The sequence below is a fragment of the Bufo gargarizans genome, chromosome 3, assembly GCF_014858855.1.
Source record: "Bufo gargarizans isolate SCDJY-AF-19 chromosome 3, ASM1485885v1, whole genome shotgun sequence".
Lineage (NCBI taxonomy): Eukaryota > Metazoa > Chordata > Amphibia > Anura > Bufonidae > Bufo > Bufo gargarizans.
In genome coordinates, this window is record NC_058082.1 from 586,579,315 (window position 1) to 586,606,471 (window position 27,157).

The following is a 27,157-nucleotide window of genomic DNA, read 5'->3' on the forward strand; positions in this document are numbered from 1 at the left end:
GGAGCACGGACCCGGCTCTCACATGAGAGCCGGGACCCTGCTCTAACAGCCCGGACCGGCAGGAGTGCCGATCCGGGCTGTTTAACCCTTTACATGCCGGGCGCAATGGCGCCCGCTGCATGTAAAGTGGTGACAGAGGGAGCGGACTCCCTCTGTCTCCCATCAGCACCCCGAAAATAAGATCGCGGGGTGCTGATGTGTTCGGAAGCTTACCTCACTTCCGATCAGGGCCCCGAGCCTGTCTTCAGTTATTTTCAGCAGGCCGTGCCTCTCTGGCGCCACCTGCTGGTCAAGGTTTGAATAGCATCGCTATTGAAATGTAATGCCTTATAGAGATAATGCATTACATTTTAAAAGCAATCAAAATACTGTATATTATAGTCCCCTTGTGGGACTTTTAAGTAGTAAAAAAATAAATAAATAAATACACATTTATTAAATAAAAAAAATTCCATAAAATAAAAAAATATGCTTTTTTTTTCATTGAAAATACGCTTTTCAATGAAAAAAATTGCAAAAAGAAAATATCCCCCATATGTTTGGTATTGCCGCGTCCGTAACGACCCGGACTACATAAATATTACATAAATTGTCCCCTATGGTGAACGCCGTAAAAAATAAAAATAAAAAAAAGAAAGAATTTCTAATTTATTCTTAGTTTCCACCGAAAAAAACGTAATAACAAGCGATCAAAAAGCGCCATTTACTCCAAAATGATACCAATGAAAAATACAAGTTGTCCCTCAAAAATCAAGCCCTCACACAACTCCATAGAAAAAAAAAAAAAAAAGTTATGGGTCTTGTGAAGTGGCAATGCAAAATCATTTTTTTGGTTAATAAAAGGGGTTTTATTGGAAAAAAAAAGTAGTAAAACGTAAAAAAAATTATAAGTATTTAGTATCACTGTAATCGTACTGACCCAGAGAATAAAGATATTATGTTATTTGTACCGAAAAATGAACGCCGTAAAATTTATAATGTAAAAACGCAGTGGCAGTATTGCTATTTTCCCCCATCTCCCTCCCAGAAAGAGTTAATAAAAGTTAATCAGAAAGTTATGTGTACCCAAAAATGGTTCCATTAAAAACTACAACTTGTCCCGTAAAAAACAAGCCCTCATAAAGCTATATAGACGAAAAAATAAAAAAGTTATAGCTCTTGGAACGCGACGATGAAAAAAGGAAGAAAAACGCTTGGTCATAAAGGCCCAAACAGGCTTGGTCACTAAGGGGTTAAAGCAGAAGGATTGAAGGAAAGAGCCAATTAAAGACGAATTTTAGAAATTTAGGTCCATGTCACCTATGCAGAGCAGAGGTTTATATCTGATAAAATTGGTAAAATGTCACCTGACAATGTAACAGACAATTTTTTATTTATTTATGTTCCTGTCACCTATGCAGTGGTGCCACCGTGACGTCCACCATCCATTTGGATATCTTCTCTATAAACTTTTGATGTTCTTTTCTGAGCCTACAATGTTGATCACGTTTATCGGCGAATCAGGGTTCCACGCCGGAGAGGAAATATGGGAATAGGCATTAAAGCAGAAAGAATCGAAGGAAAGGGCCAATTAAAGAAGAATTTTATAAATTTAATTCCCTGTCACCTATGCAGAGTGGGTTTTTTTTATCACCAGAAATGGGTTAATGTCACCCACCAATGGAACAGATTATTTTTAAAATTTTTGGTCCCTGTCACCTATGCAGAGTAGGGTTTTTTCATCGCCAGAAATGGGTTAATGTCACCCACCAATGGAACAGATTATTTTAAAAATTTTGGTCCCTGTCACCTATGCACAGCAGAGGTTTATTCACGTCAAAAATTATAAAATGTCAACCCAAGAATGTAACAGAAAAATTAGTGAAATGTATTAGGCCTAGTTCACACTTCAGTGTTTGGTCAGTGATTTCCATCAGTGATTTGTGAGCCAAAACCAGAAGTGGAGCCTCCACAGACATGAGGTAGACGGGAAAGATCTGCTCCTGTTCTATGTTTAGAGCTGCACCTGGTTTTGGCTCACAAATCACTGATGGAAATCACTGACTAAACACTGAAGTGTGAACGAGGCCTTAGGCTGAGTTCACACGAGCGTGACAGATTTGGTCCGGATGCGTTCAGGGTGCGTTCAGTTAAACTCGCACCATTTTGCAAGCAAGTTCAGTCAGTTTTGGCTGCAATTGCGTTTAGTTGTTCAGTTTTTTCCGCGCGGGTGCAATGCGTTTTGACGCTTTTTTCACGCGCGTGATAAAAAACTGAAGGTTTACAAACAACATCTCCTAGCAACCATCAGTGAAAAACGCATTGCATCTGCACTTGCTTGCAGATGCAATGCGTTATTAACGCAGCCCCATTCACTTCTATGGGGCCAGGGCTGCCTGAAAAACGCAGAATATAGAACATGCTGCGATTTTAAAGCATTGCAGAAGTGATGCATGAAAAAAAATGCTCATGTGCACAGCCCCATTGAAATGAATGGGTCAGGATTCAGTGCAGGTGCAATGCGTTCACCTACTGCATTGCACCCGCGCGGAAATCTCGCCCGTGTGAACTCAGCCTTAGGCCTCTTTCACACTACAGTTTTTTGCGTTCCGTATACGGTCCGTTTTTTGCGTTCCGTATACGGTCCGTATACGGAACCATTCATTTCAATGGTTCCGCAAAAAAACGGAATGTGTTCCGTATGCATTCCGTTTCCGTATTTCCGTTTTTCCGTTCCGTTGAAAAGATAGAACATGTCCTATATTTGGCCGAGAATCACAGTCCGTGGCTCCATTCAAGTCAATGGGGCCGCAAAAAAAACGGAACACATACGGAAATGCATCCGTATGTCTTCCGTATCCGTTCCGTTTTTTGCGGAACCATCAATTGAAAATGTTATGCCCAGCCCAATTTTTAATATGAAATTACTGTATACTGTATTTGCCATACGGAAAAACGGAACGGAACAACGGAACGGAAACGGAACCACAACGGAAGCAAAAAACGGAACAACGGATCCGTGAAAAACGGAACGCAAAACACTGAATGCAACATACTGTAGTGTGAAAGAGGCCTTAACCTGTCTACTGGGTAGAGCAGTGGTATATCACACCCAAAATTAGGTGAATTTCACCTGAAAATGTAACAGACAAATTAGTGATTTTTTTTTTTTACCTGTCTACTAGGTATAACAGTGGTATATCACACCCAAAAATTGGTGAATTTCACTCAAAAATGTAACAGACAAATTAGTGTTTTTTTTTTTTTTTACCCTTTTACCTGTCTACTAGTTAGGCCCCTTTCACACGGGCGAGTTTTCCGTGCGGGTGCGATCCGTGCGGCGAACGTATGGCACCCGCACTAAATCCTGACCCATTCATTTCTATGGGGCTGTGCACATGAGCGATGTTTTTAACGCATCACTTGTGCGTTCAGTTGAAATCGCAGCATGCTCTATATTTTCCGATTTTGACGTGACGCAAGCCCCATAGAAGTGAATGGGGTGTGTGAAAATCGGATGGCATCCGCAAGCAAGTACGGATGCCGTGCGATTTGCACGCATGGTTGCAAGGAGACCATCGGGATGGAGACCCGATCATTATTATTTTCCCTTATAACATGGTTATAAGGGAAAATAATAGCATTCTGAATACAGAATGCATAGTAAACCAGCGCTAGAGGGGTTAAAAAAAATAAAAAAAAATTTAACTCACCTTAGTCCACTTGCTCGCGAAGCTGGCATCTCCTTGTGTCTCCGCTGCTGATGAACAGGACCTGGGGTGAGCTGCTCCATTAAATAGAGCTTAAGGACCTTCGATGACGTCACTCCGGTCATCACATGGTCTTTTACCATGGTGAATAACCATGGTAAAAGATCATGTGACGTACCATGTGATGACCGGAGTGACGTCATCGAAGGTCCTTAACCTGTATTTAATGGAGCAGCTCACCCCAGGTCCTGTTCATCAGCAGCGGAGACACAAGGAGATGCCGGGCTTTGCGAGCAAGTGGACTAAGGTGAGTTACATTTTTTTTTATTTTTTTTTAACCCCTCTAGCGCTGGTTTACTATGCATTCTGTATTCAGAATGCTATTATTTTCCCTTATAACCATGTTATAAGGGAAAATAATACAGTCTTCAGAACATCAATCCCAATCTTCAGAACATCAATCTTCTATGAAGAAGTTCGGGTTTGGGTACCAAACATGCGCGATTTTTCTCACGCGAGTGCAACGCATGACAATGTTTTGCACCTGCGCAGAAAAAATCGCGCATTTTCCCGCAACGCACCCGGCTCTTATCCGGGCAAAAAAACTCACGCCCGTGTGAAAGAGGCCTTAGAGCTGTGGTATATCACACCCAAAAATAGTTGAATTTCACCCAAAACTGTAACAGACAAGTTTGTGATTTTTTTAACCTGTCTACTAGGTAGAGCAGTGGTATATCACAGCCAAAAATTTGTGAATTTCACCCAAAAATGTAACAGACAAATTAGTGAAATGTTACCTGTATACTTGTTAGAGCAGTGGTATATCACACCCAAAAATTGGTGATACTCAACCAAAAATGTAAAAGACAAATTAGCGAAATGACATAAAATAAAATAAAATGCGTACAAATAATAAAATAAAATAATTGATTTATGAGGTCGAGTTCCATATGGAGTAGGAGTTTGAGGAGGCGGTGGACGTAGCGGTGTAGGTGGAAGCAGCGGTGAAGGAGGACGAGGTAGCCAACACTGGTTTTTGGTTTTTATTTTTTACATTTTTTTTTTTAGGGTACACTCCAAAAGAGTGTGAAATATCCAAAATACAAAAATGAGCAATTGTGCTGTAGTATAGCAATGGCTGGCTAAGGCCAGTAAACATGTCTATTCTGCACAAGGTACGGAAAAGTCCTGTGGGATCCATGGATGGTTCATTTTAATGAAGGTGAGCTTGTCCACATTGGCTGTGCACAGGCGGCTGCGCTAGTCTGTGATGACGCCCCCTGCCGCGCTAAACGCACGTTCAGATAATACACTGCCTGCAGGGCAGGCCAGCACCTCCAAGGGGTAAAGGGCAAGCTCAGGTCATGTGCCCAATTTGGAGAGTCAGAAGTTGAAGGGGGAAGACCCGTCATTCAGTACGTGTAGGCGTGTGCACACATACTGCTCCACCATGTTGGTGAAATGCTGCCTCCTGCTAAGACGTTCCATATAATCCGGTAAAGCTAGTTGTTGTGGCGTCCTGACAAAGCTTTTCCACATTTTGGCCATGCTAACCCTGCCTTCTGAGGTGCTGGTGGTGCCCCAGCTACGTTGGTGACCTCTTCCTCTGCCTTTGCTTTGTCTTTCCACTGTGCCCCCACTGTCAGATGGGAATGCCACCAGCAGCGCGTCTACCAGTGGGGCTTGTACTCGCGCATCTTACGATTACGCTGTAGTGACGGTACGTTGTCCTTGTAACGGGGATCCAGCAGCGTGTCCGCCCAGTAGTCAGCACAAGTTAGAATGTAGGCAACTCGGCGGTCGTTGTGTAGACACTGCAGCATGCAATCGCTCATGTGTGCCAGACTTCCCAGAGGCAACGAAAAGCTGTCCTCTGTGTGAGGTGTATCGTCTGTGGCCTCTGTATCCCCCCAGCCATGCACCAGTGATGGCCATTAGATGGTCTGGTTGCCACCTTGCTGTGAACAAGGTTCGTCCTCCTCCTCCTCATCCTCCACCTCATCATCCTCCAGAACTGTGCCCTGGCTGGACAATTGTATACCTAGCCTCGGAGCCACTTGGGAATGACAGGCTGGAAACCCTACGAAATGATCCATCTTCTTTGTCCTCCTCATCCTCCTGTGCCACATCCTCTTCCATCATCGCCAGCAGTGTTTTTTCAAGGAGGCATAGAAGTGGGATAGTAACACTGAGAACGGTGTTATCGGCACTGGCCATGTTGGTGGAGTACTCGAAACAGCGCAAAAAGGAACACAGGTCTCGCTTGGAGGCCCATTCATTGGTGGTGAAGTGGTGCTGTTCCGCAGAGTGACTCACCAGTGCATGCTGCAGCTGAAACTCCACTATCGCCTGATGCTGCTCACACAGTCTGGCCAGCATGTGCAAGGTGGAGTTCCACCTTGTGGGCACGTCGCATATGAGGAGGCGAGCGGGAAGGCCGAAGTTATGCTGCAAAGCTCACAGGCGAGCAGCAGCAGGGTGAGAACGCCAAAAGTGCTCACAGATGGCCCGCACTTTCTGCAGCAGCTCTGACATATCAGGGTAATTTTTAAGGAATCTCTGCACCACCAAATTCTAGCACATGTGTCAGGCAAGGGATGTGCATCAAACCGGCTAGTCCCAGAGCTGCGATGAGATTTCGCCCATTATCGCACACCACCAGGCTGGGCTTGAGGCTCACTGGCACCAACAACTCATCAGGCTGTTGTTCTAGGCCCGTCCACAGCTCCTGCATGGTGTGGGGTTTGTCCCCCAAACAGATAAGTTTTAAAACTGCCTGCTGTGGCTTAGCCCTGGCTGTGCTGAAGTTGGTGGTGAAGGTGTTACGCTGACCGGATGAGGAGGCGGTAGAGGATAAGTAAGCGAAGTAGGAGGAGGAAGCAACAGGAGGCAAACTGAAGCGCCCTGCAATCCTCGGTGGTGGAAGGACATGCGCCAAACTGCTATCCACTTCAGGCCCATTCACCACTGCATTTATTCAGTGTGCTGGTATGGAGATATAACGGCCCTGACCGTGCTTACTGGTCCACGTATCCGTAGTGAGGTGCACCTTGTCACAGATAACGTTGTGCAGTGCACATCTGGTTTTGTCCCCCACTTGGTTGTGCAGGGAAGGGATGGCACGCCTGGAAAAGTAGTGGCGGCTGGGCACAACGAACTGTGGGACAGCCACCGCGAAAAAAGGTTTTTAAAACTCTCAGTTTCCACCAGACGGAATGACAGCATTTCAAAGGCCAGTCATTTTCAAATGCTGGCATTCAGGGCCAGGGATCGCGAGTGGGTAGGGGGGTACTTCCTCTTCCGCTCCAGTGTTTGGGAGATGGAGAGCTGAACGCTTCCCTGGGACATTGTGGAGATGCTTGGTGACCTAGGTAGTGGCGTTGTTGGCAGATCCTCTGTTTGCGGGTTGGCAGATGACACTGTCACTCCAGAGGTTGATGAAGCGGCCGAGACTGCAGCAGAAGAAGAAGCAGGAGGAGCCAAAGACCTTTCTTGGTTTTTGAGGTGTCTACTCCACTGCAGCTCATGCTTTGCACTTAGATGCCTGGTCATGCAGGCTGTGCTCAGGTTGAGAACGTTTATGCCTTGCTTCAGGCTCTGATTGCACAGCATGCAAACCACTTATGCCTTGTCGTCAGCATATTGTCAGAAGAACTGCCACACCAGGGAACTTCTTGTAGCTGGTTGTGGTGTGCTCGGTCCCCTGCTGCTGAGGGCAGTAGCAGGCGTACTGTCTAGGGGACGGCCGCTCCGCTTTTGCACTCTGCTCCCTCTTCTGCTGTGCTGGTGGCTCTGTGCGACCACTGCCTCTTCCTCCGAACTACACAAGTCACTTGCATGAACTTGATTCCATGTGAGGTTGAGGACCTCATCGTCCTCCACATCATCTTCCACCCAGTCTTTACCCCTGCCCTCCTTGTCAGTCTGCACACTTTTGAAAGCCACAGCAGTTGGCACCTGTGTTTCTTCATCATCCGAGACGTGCTGCGATGGTCCTCCCATGTACTCATCTTGAATCATAAGTGGTTGAGCATCAGTGCACTCAATCTCTTCCACTTCTGAGGCAGGGATAGGTGGATAGCCCTGGGAAACCCTGCTAGCAGAGTCATCAAAAAGCAGAAGAGACTGCTGCATGACTTGGGGCTCAGACTGCTTGGCTGATTTGGAAGGGGGTGAGGTGATAGACTGATGGACATAGGCTGCAGGTGCCAACTCAGATTTTTCAGCAGGAGACTGGGTGGGAGACAATGTGAAGGAACTGGAGGCACTGTCAGCAACCCAATCTACTATAGCCTGTACTTGTTCTGGCCTCATCATTCGTAGAGCTGCATTAGGCCCAAACAAATACCGCTGCAGGTCCTGTCGCCTGCTCGCACCTGAGGAAGGGGATTCACTTTTGCGTGTAGCTGAAACAGATCGCCCATGTCCTCTCCCTGCAACAGGCGCTCTACCAGCAGCACAATGATCTGGGCCACATCCCTCATTTGACGCTCTCCTCATATTTCTCAAATTTAGGATCTTGCCCTTAATGGGTGTTTTAATAATAGCAGAATAGAACTACAGTATGTAAAGGATGTATCTCACAAATACAGATCCAGACTAGGCTGCAATTCTATTTTTTTGCCCAAAATGGCTCTTTTTCAAATAACAGAATAGAACCACAGTATTTAAAGTGTGTATCTCACACGTACAGATCCAGACTAGGCTGCAGTTAAAGATTTTTGCACAAAATGACTGTTTTTAAATTAGCAGAATAGAAACACAGTATCTAAAGTGTGTATCTCACATTTACAGATGCAAACTAGGCCGCAATTAAAGATTTTTTCCCAAAATGGGTGTTTTATTAATAGCAGAATAGAACTACAGTATCTAAAGGGTGTATCTCACAATGACATATGCAGCAAAGGCTGCAAAACTCAGTTTTTGTCCAAAATGTTTTTTTTTTTTTTTTTTAAATAACAGAATATAACAGCAGTATATAACGCTTGCATTTCACAGAAAAAATATAGCGGTATTTCTAGCTCAAATTGCACACTGACTAATGAGGCAAAGGCCCAAAATGAACGTTATTGCCAAAAATGGGCTTTTTATTAAGCCAGAAAACTTGTTTTTAACAATCACAGATGCAGTAAAGGCTGCAATATTAAGTATTTTGCCCAAAAGTTTTTTTTTACAGCTGTATATAACACTTGAATTTCACACGTGCAGATCCAGCAAGGGCTGTGAAATTGTGTATTTTCCCCAAAAAGAGTGTTTTTCAAACCCCAAAAAATGATGTCTGTATTTCTACCTTAAATTGCACACTGACTAATGAGGCAGAGGCCCAAAATGAAGGCTATTGCCAAAAATGGGTGTTTTTTCAAAGCCAGAAAATTATTCAAGTTTTGAACATTTGTTTTTAACAATCACAGATGCAGCAAGGGCTGCAATATTAAGTATTTTGCAAAAAAAAATGGTGTTTTTTACTAACAGAATATGAAAGCTGTGAATAATGCTTGAATTTCACATGTTCAGATGCAGCAAAGGCTGTAAAGGCATTTTGCCAAAAAAAGGGTGTTTTTAAAAACCATGAAAATTATGGCTGTATTTCTAGCTTAAATTTCACACTGACTAATCCTGCAAATGCACCAGATATTGGACATTGCCAAAAAAAGGGTGTTTTTTTTTGTTTTTTTTTTAACATAGTGTAAAATGTTTAGGACTCTAGCCATATTATCTTTACCTTCTCTGCCTTTGATAAAGCCCACTTGGTCCCTATGAATAAATGAAGGGAGGATTTTTGCTAGTCTATTAGCTAACAGCTTGGCTAGAAGTTTAAGTCAATGTTGAGAAGGGAGATGGGTCTGAACTTTGGACATTGGGTGTGGTATTTGCCTTCCTTTGGGATAAGGATTATATGGGCCTTGGTCATATCTGCCGAGAGGGGTTTGTTCAATAGGGCCGCATTATAGATCGGAAGTAGATGAGGGATCAAGGTGTCAAGGAAGGTTAAATAGTAGGGAGTTGGAATGCCATCTGGGCCTGGGCTTTTCCCTTTGGGGGATTGTTTTATGACCTCAACTAGTTAATCCTTGGTAAATGGGGCTTGGAGAGATAATCTGACCTCTTCTGATAATCTTGGGAGTGTTAAATCCTTTAAGAAAGAGTTACTTGGGTTACTTTTTTGAGTGGTGTTAACGGACTGTTGAGAGGGGTCTATATTGTATAAGGCCTCATAGAAGTCTCTAAATTGAGACACAATTTTTGTGGGATCGAATATCCAAGAGCCTGAGGCGTCTTTTAGTTTATGGACGTAATTATCCTGTTTTCTTTCTTTAATTCTCTGGGTGACAAATTTTGACGCTTAATTGCCATGTGCAAATATCTTTTGTTGGGAGTGTAGATAATATTTAGCCGAGGCCGTATTAAGTAAGAGGAGAATCTAAGGGTACTAAGTTCCTCTAAATGTGAACTGAGAAGCGAGCGTTTATGTAAACCTTCTAAATGTCTGATCTGTTTATGTAGGGAGTCCAATTGTTTTTCTCTCTTTCTTTTGATGTGTGAGTTTAAGCTTATACAGTGGCCTCTAATGAAGGCCTTATGGGCATCCCAGAGAGTTTGAGGCGTGATATCTTAGGTGTTATTCAGGGTGAAATATTCCTCTAACAGTTGAATATGTTCCTTTGTCTCTGGGATCTCCAGTAGGGATTCATTTAACCACCAAGGTTTATTGTACTCCCTTGGTTGAGGTGCTGATACAGGTAGATAAATCGGGGTATGGTCTGACCATAAAATAGAGCCAACGTCTGCTTCAGTACATAGCCCGATATGATTTTTGGTAATAAACAGATAGTCCAAGCGTTGGTGTGAGTTGTGGACCGAAGAGTAGAAGGTATACTCAGTAGCATCTAGGTGGAGAGTTCGCCAAGTATCAACAAGGTGAGAGTTCCACAGACTGGAGATTAGGGAACTAAGAGCTTTTTGGGAGTGTACTGACATATGTGAGGAGGTGTCAATTAAGGAGTTTATTGCTACATTAAAGTCACTACCAAATAATGTTATACCTTCCTGAAAGGACTTTTTTGAGCCAAAGGGTTTGCTTAAAATTCGGAGCATACACGTTAATAAATGTGTATGATTGTGAGCCTATTTTCCCTTTAATCATTAGATATCTACCTTCAGGGTCTATGAGCTGGTTGTTAAATAAAAAGGGGATGCTTCTATTGAAGCCAATGCTCACTCCTTTCGAGTTAGAGGAGGGGATCCACAGTGGTACCATTGGGAGTATTGGGAAAAGGCGAGATTGGGAAATCTATTCAGCTTTATGTGAGTTTCTTGGAGGAATAAGACATTGGCTCTGTCTCTCCTCAACACCCGAATATATGGCATCTCTTGGAGGGCAAGTTAAAACCATGGACGTTATATGATGCTATCTGTAAGTTCGCCATTGGGGGTGTGGAGGAGAGCCGACCCGTCTAAGTTAGCTGGCAATGTATGAAGTAATGTCAGAAAGAAAGTGAGGTGAGTACCTGACCAGGATATAATGCAAGATGGTTTATGCTGGATTTGGTGGAGCTTGATTCTTGCATGGACTCTCTCCTGCGATTTAAGATCACACATAACAAAATAAACAACATAAATAACACAATCAGAAAAATGAACAGGATCATTGATCACAATGTAGGGGGAGGGGGGGAGAAATGAATCCAACCATTTAGGAAACCTGTCCCTACCTAAAAAGAAAATAAATGAAAGTAGGGGTTTTCCATAAAATGGGGACCCCCACCTCCAGGTACCCGACCATATAGGTATGACTACCAATAAAGCATAAATGATTAAGACTTCAATGCTACCTGGAAGTTAAACAAAGTGGTTAGCTGACTAACATTTGGTAAAATGTCATGATATATTGTTTGCCATTGAAAGCTTGGAGGGTAGGTAGGGAAAAAAGGAGAAAGGGCTGTGGGTGGGACGAGTGGGTATGACTAGGATGGGGGAGGGGTCAAAAAGTGGGGAGGGAAGATGGTAAGGATAGTGTTAAAGTTGTGGAAACCTTACATTAATACAGTAAACCAGGGGATAATAAATGAAGAGTGCCAGCCTTGTTTGACATAAATATAACCAAGTTCTAGGCCTGGAAACAGTTAACAAGACCCAACCTGGTGAGAGACTAGAGAGAAAAAACCGAAAGCTAGTACTTTCTAAAATTACTACCAGTCTCTTAGTACTCGGATGCAGGTCACAGCTTGGATCCGGAATAGCGAATGACCTGTGAAAAGAGGGCGTCCCATTTCGAGGGTCAGAAGTAGTCAGTGTTGATCCTCCTAGGAGTTAAAGGAGAGTTCTTCCTCTTCTGGCATTGGGTCTTTGGTGTTCTTTTGGTCTCAAATGGGGTGTAATAATGGATCGCTGGGAGCGCTGTTAGATCTTGTATGCTGTCCCAGTTATCAATCTTCAAGGGTTGTATCTCCAAATGTTCGAACACCTGGTTCAAATCGGCATGGGAAAGGATGTTGTGCCTACGGCCATTCATGGCAAAGGAGAGACCGAACAGGAAAGGTCCAGCGGTATGGGACTTTTTGGATCCTGAGCCAGTCCGTCAAAGGTTTGAGGGCCTTGCGTTTCTTTAGAGTCACTGGCTCCAGGTCTTGATAGATGTTGATAGGTGACCCGTTATAGTTGATATCAGCGGCATTACGGGATTTAAAGAGGACCGCCTCCTTGTCCTGATAGTTAAGGAAGCGGCATATTATGTCGCTTGGTGGGTCCGAAGCATTGGGTTGGGGCCGCAGAGCTCTGTGGGCCCTTTCCAGAATAACATGCGAAGGATATTCCGGACCTAATAAAATGGTGCAGATGGCTAAGATCGCGGACGGGACTTCAGACGCTGTAATAGATTCTGGTACACCCTGAAAACGGAGGTTGTTTCTCCTTCCGTGGTTTTCTTGATCTTCAAGTGCCGTGTGCACCGCGTTTAGATGATCTTGCCATTTCTTAAAGCTGTCTGAGGCCACCATTTGCCAATCTTACGTGGCGATTTGAGCAGTTTCCAGCATTTCCACTCTGCCTCCCATGTGTCTCACATCTTGTCTGAGGGAGGCCAACTCATGGGCGACTGGTTTAAGGGCTTTGGACAGCGTCTTTTTAAGGAATTTCCTCGAGATCGGAAGGCTTTGTGAGCCCCTTGTTTCTTCTGTATCGCTGTCGGCGTCTGAGGCCTCATGATCGCTCATATTAGCCTCAGCTTGAAGAGCGGATGCCATCTTAGATTCCATATCGCCGCTGCTTTTTTTTATGAATTTATCCATTTCTCCTTCTCCTGGCGCGTTCTTTTGGTCGCGAGATGTTTCCCCAGGCTTAGGGTTCCCGATTTTCACCATGTTTTGTCGGGTGTGCTAGCGTAGGCTAGGTAGGGAGAGACTTCGTGTGACACGGAGCTCAAGCGCTTGCGACCAATCCTCTTCCGGCGCCAGCTCCCCATGGTGTTTTTTTTTTTTTTTAAACCAGATTATTATTGCAGTATTTCAAGCTTGGATTTGAGTGTCACAAAAGCACAGATGCAGTGCTGGTGCACTGAGCTTGCATAAAATGGCCACCGCCACCCACCTAACTAACAGACGGATAAAAGTTATTTTTCCCTGTCACTGGGCTAAGGGCAGGGTAAAAAGATTGTGAACTGCACCCACACAACTAAATCTATGTAGATCGCTGAGTTCAACTGGAGTTCTGATAACAGATTTTGTCCTATTCTCTCCATCACAGCAGCATTGTCTCTCTACACTAAGCACAGCAGAGTGACATGCAGCACTACGTGACTCTAGCTTATATAGAGGCTGGGTCACATGCTGCATGGCCAATCACAGCCATGCCATTAGTAGGCATGGTTGTGATGGCTTCTAAGGTCACACAGTTAAACACTTGCTGATTGGCATTGGAAGGAGACTAGACAGCATGGAACAGTAAGGGGGCGTTCTCCCCTTCTTCAGCAGGAGTCTTTCAGGGTAAGCAGCTTGTAAAGCACCACGACTGCATGCAGTTTATAGACTGAGTATCACGAGGAGGTCAACGGCCAAATACACCCAACTCAATGGTACAAGAACCTCCAGACAGTCCTGTAACTAGACTGACACCACAAAATAGCACAAGAGAGAGAGCGAAAGCAAAGTATTAAAGTTTACCTCCCAGTTTACCCCTAGCCTGCTGGAGCCAAGAGAAAGATCAAGTATTGTTTGGATGAGTCAAGTTTAATACAAGTTAGTTCAAGTAAAATCGATCAACTTCACCAAGCTTGGACTTCACTTTATCCTTTAATTCAATACCTGCAACAGAGACTGACCACCCTAGGAAACAACAGCCTGAAGATAGGGGGGAGGGGCTGGCAAAGGAGGAACTTCAGAAAATTACATCCAGAAAATTATCCTCCAGTCGATCCACATAGCATATTCACATATAAGAAATGAATATGTAATAAAACATGTTTTGATGGTAGAGTCTCTTTAATAACTCTAGGAACACTATGGAGTGTAATGGTACAGTGTATAATCACTTCATCTTTTGTACGACTGCTGCATCATTGATTTTCAGTGACAAGCTTTTCTCTCTCATTGCAGTGGGAGCAAGAGTCCCATGTACTGTATTTAGTCCCTGCCACTATCCACTGCCTGTGAGTGACACTTTCTCACCATCAGATCTGTAGGAAAGAAATTGGCTGATTGTATTATTGGAAACGGAAAATACATCATCAGTTTGAGCATGGATGTTCCAGAGCACACAAACATATTTTTCTTATACATTAATAATTAAGCAAACATATATTGATGAAAAAAATATAAAATAATTGAAAAATAAAACCAGACTAATGCAATAAAATGTAAAACAATGACAACGTTCTCTGAGATCTGCTGAATGCCACTTCAGGTTAAGGGTCCATTCTCAAGTCCGTTGTTTCTTTCCTGATCTGTTCCGTTTTTTGTGGAACAGATCTGGACCAGATCTGGACCCATTCATTTTCAATGGGTCCTGAAAAAAATCAGACAGCACAATGTCTGATTTTTTTTCAGGACCCATTGAAAATGAATGGGTACAGATCTGGTCCAGATCTGTTCCACAAAAAACGGAACAGATCAGGAAAGAAACAACGGACGTGTGAATGGACCCTAACAGTCAGTTCTCTCAGCAAAGTTGCATATATTTTTCAATGCAATTTGTCATATCTCAGTGGGATTGGCTGACCACACTTTTTCACATTCTGCAGACACCAACTCTAGCAGAACCGACAGAACTATTCAACACATGGTGAGAATAGGAAAATGTAAGACTGCATATCCTACTAGAACTAAATGATGTAATTCAAAATGGAGAGAATTGGGGGAAGGGATTTTGATGTCAGGACTAGAGATGAGCGATATTGGAAAAATTTGGTTCGATCTAAATAAATTTGCGGCAAATTTCATTAAAAAAAAAAACCCTGTCAATTTCCTGGCTGCAGAGAGCCTTTATAGTGGTGTAGAACACTGTGCCTTGCAGTAACACGCATAAGGAGTCTGCTTTGGTAGTTAAATAATACTGTGAGTCCTATGACATGCAGATGACAGGTGTCACTCTTAGAATCACTGCATACTTCATTTACAGTGAGGACCAGAAGTATTGAACAGTTCTCCCACTTAGAAATCATGGAGGGGTCTGAAATTCACATTGTAGGTGCATTCACACTATGAGAGACAGAATAAATAAAAAAATTAAAAAAATCTGGAAATCACATTGTATGATTTTTTAAGGATTTATTCGTCTTGCACTGCTGAACATAAGTATTTGAACACCTGAGAAAATCAATGGTAACATTTGGTACAGAAGCCTTTGTTTGTAATTACAGAGGTCAATCATTTCCTGTAGTTCTTGACCAGGTTTGCACACACTGCAACAGGTATTTTGGGACACTTTTCCACACAAATTCCTCCTCTAGATCTGTCAGGTTTCTGGGCTGTCGCTAAGCAAAACAGAGTTTCATCTCCTTCCAAAGATGTCATATTGGATTTAGGTCTGGAGACTGACTAGGCCACTCCAGAATCTTGATATGCTTCTTACGGAGCCACACCTTGGTTATCCTGGCTGTGTTCTTCGGGTTGTTGTCATAAGATCCAGCCACGACCCATCTTCAATGCTCTGACTGAGGGAAGGAGGTTGTTGCTTAAAATCTCACAATAAATGACCCCATTCATCCTCTCCTTAAGGCCTCATGCACACGACCGTTGTGTGCATCCGTGGCCGTTGTGCCGTTTTCCGTTTTTTTTCGTGGACCCATTGACTTTCAATGGGTCAGTGGAAAAATCGGAAAATGCACCGTTTTGCAGCCGAGGCCGTGATCCGTGTATCCTGTCCGTCAAAAAAAATATGACCTGTCCTATTTTTTTGACGGACAACGGTTCACGGACCCATTCAAGTCAATGGGTCCGTGAAAGAACACGGATGCACACAAGATTGGCATCCGTGTCCGTGATCCGTGGCCGTAGGTTGCTTTCATACAGACGGATCCGAAGATCCGTCTGCATAAAAGCTTTTTCTGATCTAAGTTTTCACTTCGTGAAAACTCATTTCCGACAGTATATTCTAACACAGAAGCGTTCCCATGGTGATGGGGACGCTTCTAGTTAGAATACACTGCAAACTTGGTACAAGACTGCCCCCTGCTGCCTGGCAGCACCCGATCTCTTACAGGGGGATATGATAGCACAATTAACCCCTTCAGGTGCCGCACCTAAAGGGGTTAATTGTGCTATCATATCCCCCAGTAAGAGATCGGGTGCTGCCAGGCAGCAGGGGGCAGTCTTGTACAAAGTTTGTAGTGTATTCTAACCTGAAGCGTCCCCATCACCATGGGAACGCCTCTGTGTTAGAATATACTGTCGGATCTGAGGTTCACGAAGTAGCTCATATCCGACAGTATATTCTAACATAGAGGCGTTCCCATGGTGATGGGGACGCTTCAAGTTAAAATATACCATCGGATTGGAGAAAACTCCAATCCGATGGTATAAAAGAACTCCAGACTTTACATTGAAAGTCAATGGGGACGGATCCGTTTGAAATGGCACCATATTGTGTCAACATCAAACGGATCCGTCCCCATTGACTTGCATTGCAATTCAGGACGGATCCGTTTGGCTCCGCACGGCCAGGCGGACACCAAAACGACTTTTTTTTCATGTCCGTGGATCCTCCAAAAATCAAGGAAGACCCACGGACGAAAAAACGGTCACGGATCACGGACCCACGGACCCCGTTTTTGCGGACCGTGAAAAAAAACTGTCGTGTGCATGAGGCCTAATACAGTACAGTCGTCCTGTTCCCTTCGCAGAAAAGCACCCCCAAAGCATGATGTTACCACCCCTATGCTTCACAGTAGGGATGGTGTTCTTGGGATGCAACTCATCCTTCTTTTTCCTCCAAACACAGCGAGTGAAGTTTAGACCAAAAAGTTCAACTTTGGTCTCATCTGACCACATGACTTTCTCCCATGCTTCCTCTGGATCATCCAGATGCTCATTGTCAAACTTCAAACGGACCTGGCCATGTGATGACTTGAGCAGGGGAAACTTCAGTGCAATGTATGATTTGAAACCATGACGGCGTCGTGCTCTACCAACAGTGACCTTTGAAACTGTGGTCCCAGTTCTCTTCATGTCATTGTCCAGCTCCTCCCTTGTAGTTCTGGGCTGATTCCTCACCTTTCTTATGAACAGTGATACCCCATAAGGTGAAATCTTGCATAGAGCCCCAGTCCGAGGGAGACTAACAGTTATCTTTAGCCTCTTCCATTTTCTAACAATTGCTCCAACAGTTGATCTATTTTTACCAAGCTAGCAATTGCCCCGTAGCCCTTTCCAGCCTTGTGGAGGTCCACAATTTTGTCTCTGGTAACTTTTGACAGCTCTTTGGTCTTTTCCATGGTAGTAGTTGGCGTCTGACTGACTGTGGGGTGGACAGGTGTCTTTAACCACTTCAACCCCGCTAGCTAAAACCCCCTTAATGACCAGGCCACTTTTTACACTTCTGCACTACACTACTTTCACCATTTATTGCTCGGTCATGCAACTTACCACCCAAATGAATTTTACCTCCTTTTCTTCTCACTAATAGAGCTTTCATTTGGTGGTATTTCATTACTTCTGACATTTTTACTTTTTTTGTTATTAATCGAAATTTAACGATTTTTTTGCAAAAAAAAGACATTTTTCACTTTCAGCTGTAAAATTTTGCAAAAAAAACCACATCCATATATAAATTTTTTGCTAAATTTATTGTTCTACATGTCTTTGATAAAAAAAAATGTTTGGGCAAAAAAAAATATGGTTTGGGTAAAAGTTATAGCGTTTACAAACTATGGTACAAAAATGTGAATTTCCGCTTTTTGAAGCAGCTCTGACTTTCTGAGCACCTGTCATGTTTCCTGAGGTTCTACAATGCCCAGACAGTAGAAAACCCCCACAAATGACCCCATTTCGGAAAGTAGACACCCTAAGGTATTCGCTGATGGGCATAGTGAGTTCATAGAACTTTTTATTTTTTGTCACAAGTTAGCGGAAAATGATGATTTTTATTTTTATTTTTTCTTACAAAGTCTCATATTTCACTAACTTGCGACAAAAAAAAAAAAATTCTAGGAACTCGCCATTCCCCTCACGGAATACCTTGGGGTGTCTTCTTTCCAAAATGGGGTCACTTGTGGGGTAGTTATACTGCCCTGGCAATTTAGGGGCCCAGATGTGTGAGAAGAACTTTGCAATCAAAATGTGTAAAAAATGGCCTGCGAAATCCGAAAGGTGCACTTTGGAATATGTGCCCCTTTGCCCACCTTGGCTGCAAAAAAGTGTCACACATATGGTATCGACGTACTCAGGAGAAGTTGGGGAATGTGTTTTGGGGTGTCATTTTACATATACCCATGCTGGGTGAGAAAAATATCTTGGTCAAATGCCAACTTTGTATAAAAAAATGGGAAAAGTTGACTTTTGCCAAGATATTTCTCTCACCCAGCATGGATATATGTAAAATGACACCCCAAAACACATTCCCCAACTTCTCCTGAGTACGTCGATACCATATGTGTGACACTTTTTTGCAGCCAAGGTGGGCAAAGGGGCACATATTCCAAAGTGCACATTTCGGATTTCGCAAGCCATTTTTTACACATTTTGATTGCAAAGTTCTTCTCACACATTTGGGCCCCTAAATTGCCAGGGCAGTATAACTACGCCACAAGTGACCCCATTTTGGAAAGAAGACACCCCAAGGTATTCCGTGAGGGGCATGGCGAGTTCCTAGAATTTTTTGTCGCAGGTTAGTGGAATATGAGACTTTGTAAGGAAAAAAGAAAAAAAAAATCATCATTTTCCGTTAACTTGTGACAAAAAATAAAAAATTCTAGGAACTCGCCGTGCCCCTCACGGAATACCTTGGGGTGTCTTCTTTCCAAAATGGGGTCACTTGTGGCGTAGTTATACTGCCCTGGCAATTTAGGGGCCCAAATGTGTGAGAAGTACCTTGCAATCAAAATGTGTAAAAAATGGCCTGCGAAATCCGAAAGGTGCACTTTGGAATATGTGCCCCTTTGCCCACCTTGGCTGCAAAAAAGTGTCACACATATGGTATCGACGTACTCAGGAGAAGTTGGGGAATGTGTTTTGGGGTGTCATTTTACATATACCCATGCTGGGTGAGAAAAATATCTTGGTCAAATGCCAACTTTGTATAAAAAAATGGGAAAAGTTGACTTTTGCCAAGATATTTCTCTCACCCAGCATGGATATATGTAAAATGACACCCCAAAACACATTCCCCAACTTCTCCTGAGTACGGCGATACCAGATGTGTGACACTTTTTTGCTGCCTAGATGCGCAAAGGTGCCCAAATTCCTTTTAGGAGGGCATTTTTAGACATTTGGATCTCAGACTACTTCTCACACTTTCAGGCCCCTAAAAAGCCAGGGCAGTATAAATACCCCACATGTGACCCCACTTTGGAAAGAAGACACCCCAAGGTATTCAATGAGGGGCCTGGCGAGTTCATAGAATTTTTTTTTTTTTTTTGCATAAGTTAGCGGAAATTGATTTTTTTTTTGTTTTTTTCTCACAAAGTCTCACTTTCCGCTAACTTAGGACAAAAATTTCAATCTTTCATAGACTCAATATGCCCCTCAGCGAATACCTTGGGGTGTCTTCTTTCCGAAATGGAGTCACATGTGGGGTATTTATACTGCCCTGGCTTTTTAGGGGCCCTAAAGCGTGAGAAGAAGTCTGGAATATAAATGTCTAAAATTTTTTACGCATTTGGATTCCGTGAGGGGTATGGTGAGTTCATGTGAGATTTTATTTTTTGACACAAGTTAGTGGAATATGAGACTTAGTAAGAAAAACAAACAAAAAAATATATATATTTCCGCTAACTTGGGCCAAAAAAATGTCTGAATGGAGCCTTACAGGGGGGGTGGTCAATGACAGGGGGGTGATCAATGACAGGGGGGTGATCACCCATATAGACTCCCTGATCACCCCCTGTCATTCATCACCCCCCTGTTAAGGCTCCATTCAGACGTCCGTATGATTTTTACGGATCCATGGATACATGGATCGGATCCGCAAAACACATGCGGACGTCTGAATGGAGCCTTACAGGGGGGTGATCAATGACAGGGGGTGATCAGGTAGTGTATATGGGTGATCACCCCCCTTTCATTGATCACCCCCCTGTAAGGCTCCATTCAGACGTCCGTATGATTTTTACGGATCCATGGATACATGGATCGGATCCGCAAAACACATGCGGACGTCTGAATGGAGCCTTACAGGGGGGTGATCAATGACAGGGGGGTGATCAATGACAGGGGGTGATCAGGGAGTGTATATGGGTGATCACCCGCCTGTCATTGATCACCCCCCTGTAAGGCTCCATTCAGACGTCCGCATGTGTTTTGCGGATCCGATCCATGTATCCATGGATCCGTAAAAATCATACGGATGTCTGAATGGAGCCTTACAGGGGGGTGATCAATGACAGGGGGGTGATCAATGACAGGGAAGTGATCAGGAAGTCTATATGCGTGATCACCCCCTTATCATTGATCACCCCCCTGTAAGGCTGCATTCAGAGGTCCGTATGCGTTTTGCGGATCCGATCCATGTATCCGTGGATCCGTAAAAATCATACGGACATCTGAATGGAGCCTTACAGGGGGGTGATCAATGACAGGGGGGTGATCAATGACAGGGGGTGATCAGGGAATCTATATGGGTGATCACCCCTCTGTCATTGATCACCCCCCTGTAAGGCTCCATTCAGACGTCCGTATGTGTTTTGCGGATCTGATCCATGTATCCGTGGATCCGTAAAAATCATACGGACGTCTGAACGGAGCCTGACAGGTGGGTGATCAATGACAGGGGGGTGATCAGGGAGTTTATATGGGGTGATCATGGGTGATCAGGGGTTCATAAGGGGTTAAAAAGTGACGGGAGGGGGGTTTAGTGTAGTGTGGTGTTTGGTGCGACTTTACTGAGCTACCTGTGTCCTCTGGTGGTCGATCCAAACAAAAGGGACCACCAGAGGACCAGGTAGCAGGTATATTAGACGCTGTTATCAAAACAGAGTGTAATATACCTGTTAGGGGTTAAAAAAAAATCACATCTCCAGCCTGCCAGCGAGCGATCGCCGCTGGCAGGCTGGAGATCCACTCGCTTCCCTTCTGTTCCTGTGAGCGCGCGCACCTGTGTGCGCGCGTTCACAGGAAATCTCGGCCCTCGCGAGATGAAGCGTATATGTGTCACTCTGCGCAGGGCTGCCACCTCCGGACCGCACATCTGCGTTAGGCGGTCCGGAGGCGGTTAAAGAGCTCAGACAGGTGCTACTAAGTTAGATTAACGAGTGGAGTAGAGGTGGACTTTTTAAAGGCACAGTAACAGGTCTTTGAGAGCCAGAATTCTCACTGTTTCTCAGGTGTTCAAATACTTATGTTCAGCAGTGCAAGACAAATAAATTCTTCTTGATATATTTTTTTTTAGTTCAGTCTCTTAGAGTGGGAATGCACCTACAATGTGAATTTCAGATCCCTTCATGCTTTCTAAGTGGGAGAACTTGCAAAATCGCTGCGTGTTCAAATACTTCTGTGCTTTGCGGAAGTGCATGCAAAGTCTCCTAGCCATTTTGTCTTGCAGACAGGTGGAATACTTCAGGAACCGCTTGACAACCAGATTTAACACATGTGCCATGCAGGGGGCATGGCTCAGCTGTCCTTGACGCAGTGCCGACACCATGTTCTTTCCGTTGTCTGTAAGTAAGTAATTCGGCCCATACAGCAAATAGAGGTGCACAATCACCCATCAATTTTCCTGAAAAATAAATGTTTGAAATTAAAAATTTTACCACTACGTTGTCCGGCCCATACAGCAAAAGGAGGTATACAATCACCAATTAATTTTCCAAAAAAAAGCCTGTTTCATATTAAAATAATATGTCACTACCACGTAATTCAGTCCAATGCACAAGGCTTTTCAATATATAAGTGCAATGCTGAACTGCGAATATATTTTTCTTTTGCCTACGGAGTCCTTTTGTTATGGCTTTGCACAGGGAGCAAGAATGTTACGCACAATTCTGAATGAACTCCTGATCTTAAGAAACTGGACTTTGACTCCAAAGCAGAGGCTCTCCTGTCATGTTTTGTGTGCTGTGAAGATCAAATGCAGACGGAGCAGATAAAAACACATGAATGTTTTCAACTTACTGAAGCTGCTTGATTTAATTATGAATAGATGGTAAAGGCAAAGTCTGCTGGTGTGTTGTCATCAGCGTCTTCATTATGTTTACTGTAGGACCCACAACAACGTAATTCAGTCCATACAGCAAAAGGAGGTCTACAATTACCCATCAATGTTCCCGAAAAAAGCCTGTTTCACATAACAAATTTCACCACCATGTAATTTGGTCCATACTGCAAAAAGGACTTTACCACATATAACTAGTGATGAGCGGCAGGGGCTATATTCGAATTTGCAATATTTTGCGAATATTCGCCATATATTAGAGAATTCGCAAATTCATGATCTCCAGGCATTATTTTCTTGATTGCGAAAATTCACATAAAATTTGCATACAATTTTTTTGCATAAAAATTAGCATGAACTGGTATTTTCACAAAAATCGAATATTCGCAATTACGAATATATTTTGCGAAATTCGAAATATTCACGAATTCTCGAAGTGCCAATATTCGCGATTAAGATTCGCAATTCGAATATTCGTGATCAACACTACATATAACTGCATCGCTGAACAGCAAACAGGCCCTTATTTTTTCCACTTTTACACTACACAAGGCTTTTGAACATATAAGTGCAACGCAGAACGGCAAATATATTTTTCTTTTGCCACTAATACACGGTAGACAGGGCTTTAGAATATATAACTGCACCACTGAACGGCAATTAGGCCTTACTTTTTTTCCACTTTTCCACAACTTAATGCTTTTCAACATATAAGTGCAACACTGAACGGCAAATATATTTTTCTTTTGCCACTAATACAGGGCAGAGAGGGCTTTAGTATATATAACTGCACCGCTGAATGGCAATTATGCTCTCATTTTTTCCCCACATTTGCACTACACAATTTTTTGCCCCATAAGACGCACTCCCCCCCCAAGTGCGTCTTATGGGGCGAATGCTGCCATTTTTACATTGCTAACACTGATACATGGCTGGCTGCGATTCTGCACAGTGCAGCAATGTATCAGGCAGAGCGAGGAGGGGTTGGAGGCCGGCAACTGCTGGAATCGCAGGGGAGCCTAGTGCAGTCACTGTACTCTTACACCGAGCCCCGCCGCTCACAGCATTATTCATATATAAGCTATAATCCTTAACCTCTTCTTAACTTTAGTTACAGTAGCACTATCCAGTGTACTACTATTTACTATCAAGCTCCCGTAGCAGGCACGTGACGTGATTGAGTGACATTTCTCTGCCTTCTGCTCTGCCTGCTACGGTACTGGAGCCTGATAGTAAGTAGTAGTACAATGGATAGCGCTACTTTAACTTAAGTTAAGAAGAGGTTAAGGATTACAGTTTACATATGAATACTGCTGTGAGAGGAGGGGCCCGGTGTATTGGGGGACACTGTTATGGGGGGATCTGTGGATGACACATATATAGAATAAGATGCTATATATGTGTCATCCACAGATCCCACAATAACAGTGCCATGCACAGATCCCTCTCCCCATGACAGTGCCTTCCACAGATCTCCCATAACAGTGCCATCCACAGATCCCCCTCCCCATAACAGTGCCATCCACAGATCCCCCTCCCCATAACAGTGCCATCCACAGATCCACCCTATAACAGTGCCGTCCACAGATCCACCCCATAACCGTGCCATCCAAAGATCCCCCATAACAGTTCCATCCACAAATTCCCCTCCCCATAACAGTGCCATCCACAGATCCCTCTCCCCATAACAGTGCCATAAACAGATCCCCTCCCCATAACAGTGCCATCCACAGATCCCCCTCCCATAACAGTGCCATCCACAGATCCCCCTCCCCACAACAGTGCTATCCACAGATCCCTCTCCCCATAGCAGTGCCATCCATAGATCCCTCCCCCCATAACAGTGCCATCCACAGATCCCCCATAACAGTGCCATCCATAGATCGCCCATAACAGTATCATCCACAGATCCCATCCATAAAAGTGTCATCAACAGATCCCTAATAACAGTGTTATCCACAGATCCTTCATATGTGTCATCCACAGGTCCTCTACATAACAGTGTCATCCACAGATCCTCCATAACAGTGTCATCCACGGATCCCCCAGAATAGTATCATCCACAGACCACCATTAGTTCAAAACCCACCAAAAGCACAACTTTTGGTTCAAAATATTCTTCTTATTTGCCTCCTCAAAAACCTAGGTGCGTCTTATGGGCGAAAAATTTGGTAATTGCAATGCAGAACGGCAAATATATATATTTCTCTTTTGCCACCAATACACGGCAGACAGGGCTTTAGAATATATAACTGCACCGCTGAACGGCAATTAGGCCTTCATTTTTTTCCACTTTTACACTACACAAGGCTTTTCAACATATAACTGCACCCCTGAATGGCAAATATATTTTTTTCTTTTTCCACTAATAATCGTCACAAAAGGCTTTACAACAAATAACTGCACTGCTGAGCGGCAAATATATTTTTTCTTTTTCCGCTAATACATGTCACAAAAGGCTTCACAACAGATAACTTGACCGCTGAGCGGCAAATATATTTTTTCTTTTTCTGCTAATACACGCCACAAAAGGCTTTACAACAGATAACTGCACTGCTAAGCAGCAAATACATTTTTTTTCTTTTTCCACTAATACATGCCAAAAAAAGGCTTTAGAACAAATAACTGCACTGTACAAGGGCAAAAATATATTGCCTTGTAGTAAACCCTGTTAATGCCTGTATCAACCAGCACTTGCACCCTAATAAGAATGGTTTGCTGGAATTATAGAGCAGTATAATGGCAATTTGGGTCTCCAGTCAGTGCAGCAAGGTGTAATAGGAATTGTCCTATTACCCAGGCTGTAACCTCCCCTACTGAAACCTTTTCAACATAAAAGCTGTGGAATTATCCCTTCCTATCATTTCCCTACACTTTAAATAATAATTCCTTGCGCTTGTAAATGTTTTTTTTTTTAGTATAAAGCAGTAATTTCTAACACTGTCACTAGTGTCTGCAGATGTCTCTCCCTGCACTAACACACACATCACAGTGCTGGCTGGCTGCTGATTGGCTGCATGCATGGCATTATGGGTGATCCCGCCTTCCCAGAGCTCCTTTCTCCATGTCCTTACACGTGCAGCAGCCATTTTGGAAAAAAATGCATTTAGCTATTAGACATGAGCAAATTTTTCAAAAATTCGATTTGTCAGTTTAACAAACTATTTCAGAAAAAATTGGTTCGATCCAAATATATTCACGGCAAATTATGTTAAAATAACTGCTATTTCCAAGCTGCAGAGAGCCTTTATAGTGGTGTAAAAAACTGTGCCTTGCAGTAACACGCATAGGGAGTCTGCTATGGTAGTGAAATAATATTGTGAGTTCGTATGACATGCAGATGACAGGCGTCACCCTTAGAATCACTTCACACTTCATTAATTTCTGCAGTCACAGGGCCAAAACTGACCAAATAACTCAATAAGAACTCAGCCTTACAGGTCGATGATGGCGCCAAGAAGAAGCACACTCATTTTACACCGTCGTCAGCTGATTCCACAAGAACCTGTTCTATTAAAAGATTATACAAGTAGAGCCCTTCTGACAGAGTAGAGAGGTAGTCAGCAGTAAGTTTCAAAAGAAAGGTCAAATAAATGATAATATCAGCCAGGCCGAAAGCATAGTGGACCAGTCATGAAGTCGGGAGGGTGGGAACAGCATGAGGAGACCACAGAGTAGCCCAATGACAGGGTCGGTCACGGTGGCTGGACGGTGGCCGTCGCTGCTTCTGTGCCGTGCTGGTGGAGTGATGGGATCCGAGGCCTAGGTGGCTCTGCCTCACGGTGGGGCCGCATTGTGGCTGCTGGATCCCATTGCCTGCTGGTGCGGTGTGGAGGCGCGGTGGTCGCCTCATGGCACTGCGATATGGTTAGAGTAGGTTCCCACTTAACAAGAGGCAACCTTGTCGCGGTAAGTGGGCCTATGCTCTTTGATCAAACTGTATACTAATGCCTCTTTTAGTGCACAGCAAATGTTTGATACTTGTGCTGTATAGCCATGTTTTATCAATAGAAATGCTGCAAATTACGTACAGTAGTCATTAGTATAGGAATGAGGAGGTGCGATTCAGATTCTCTCTACATTATAAGAATCTGGAGGTGGAAGCAGTATGAGGAGGCCACCGAGTGGCACAATGACACAGTCTGAAGTTGGTAGAATGAGGAGAAGGCCACCGAGTGGTACAATGTCAGAGTCTGTAGTTAACGGCAGTATGAGGAGGCCACCCTGTGGCACAATGAAAGAGACTGGAGGTGGCAGCAGTATGAGGAGGCCACCAAGTGGCACAATGACAGTCTGGAGTTGGCAGCATCAGGAGAAGGCCAACGAGTGGCTCAATAACAGAGTCTGGAGGTGGCAGCAGTATGAGGAGGCCACCCAGTGGCACAATGACAGAGTCTTGAGGTGGTAGCAGTATGAGGAGGCCACCGAGTGGCACAATGACAAAGTGTGGAGGTGGCAGTAGTATGAGGAGGCCAACGAGTGATACAATAAAATAGTCTGGAGGTGGCAGCAGCATCAGGAGAAGGCCACTGAGTGGCAGAATGACACAGTCTGGAGTTAGCAGCATCAGAAGTCCATTGAGTGGCAAAAGGACAGAGTCTGGAGTTGGCAGCAGAATGAGGAGGCCGACCAGTGCACAATGACAGAGTCTTGAGGTGGGAGCAATATGAGAA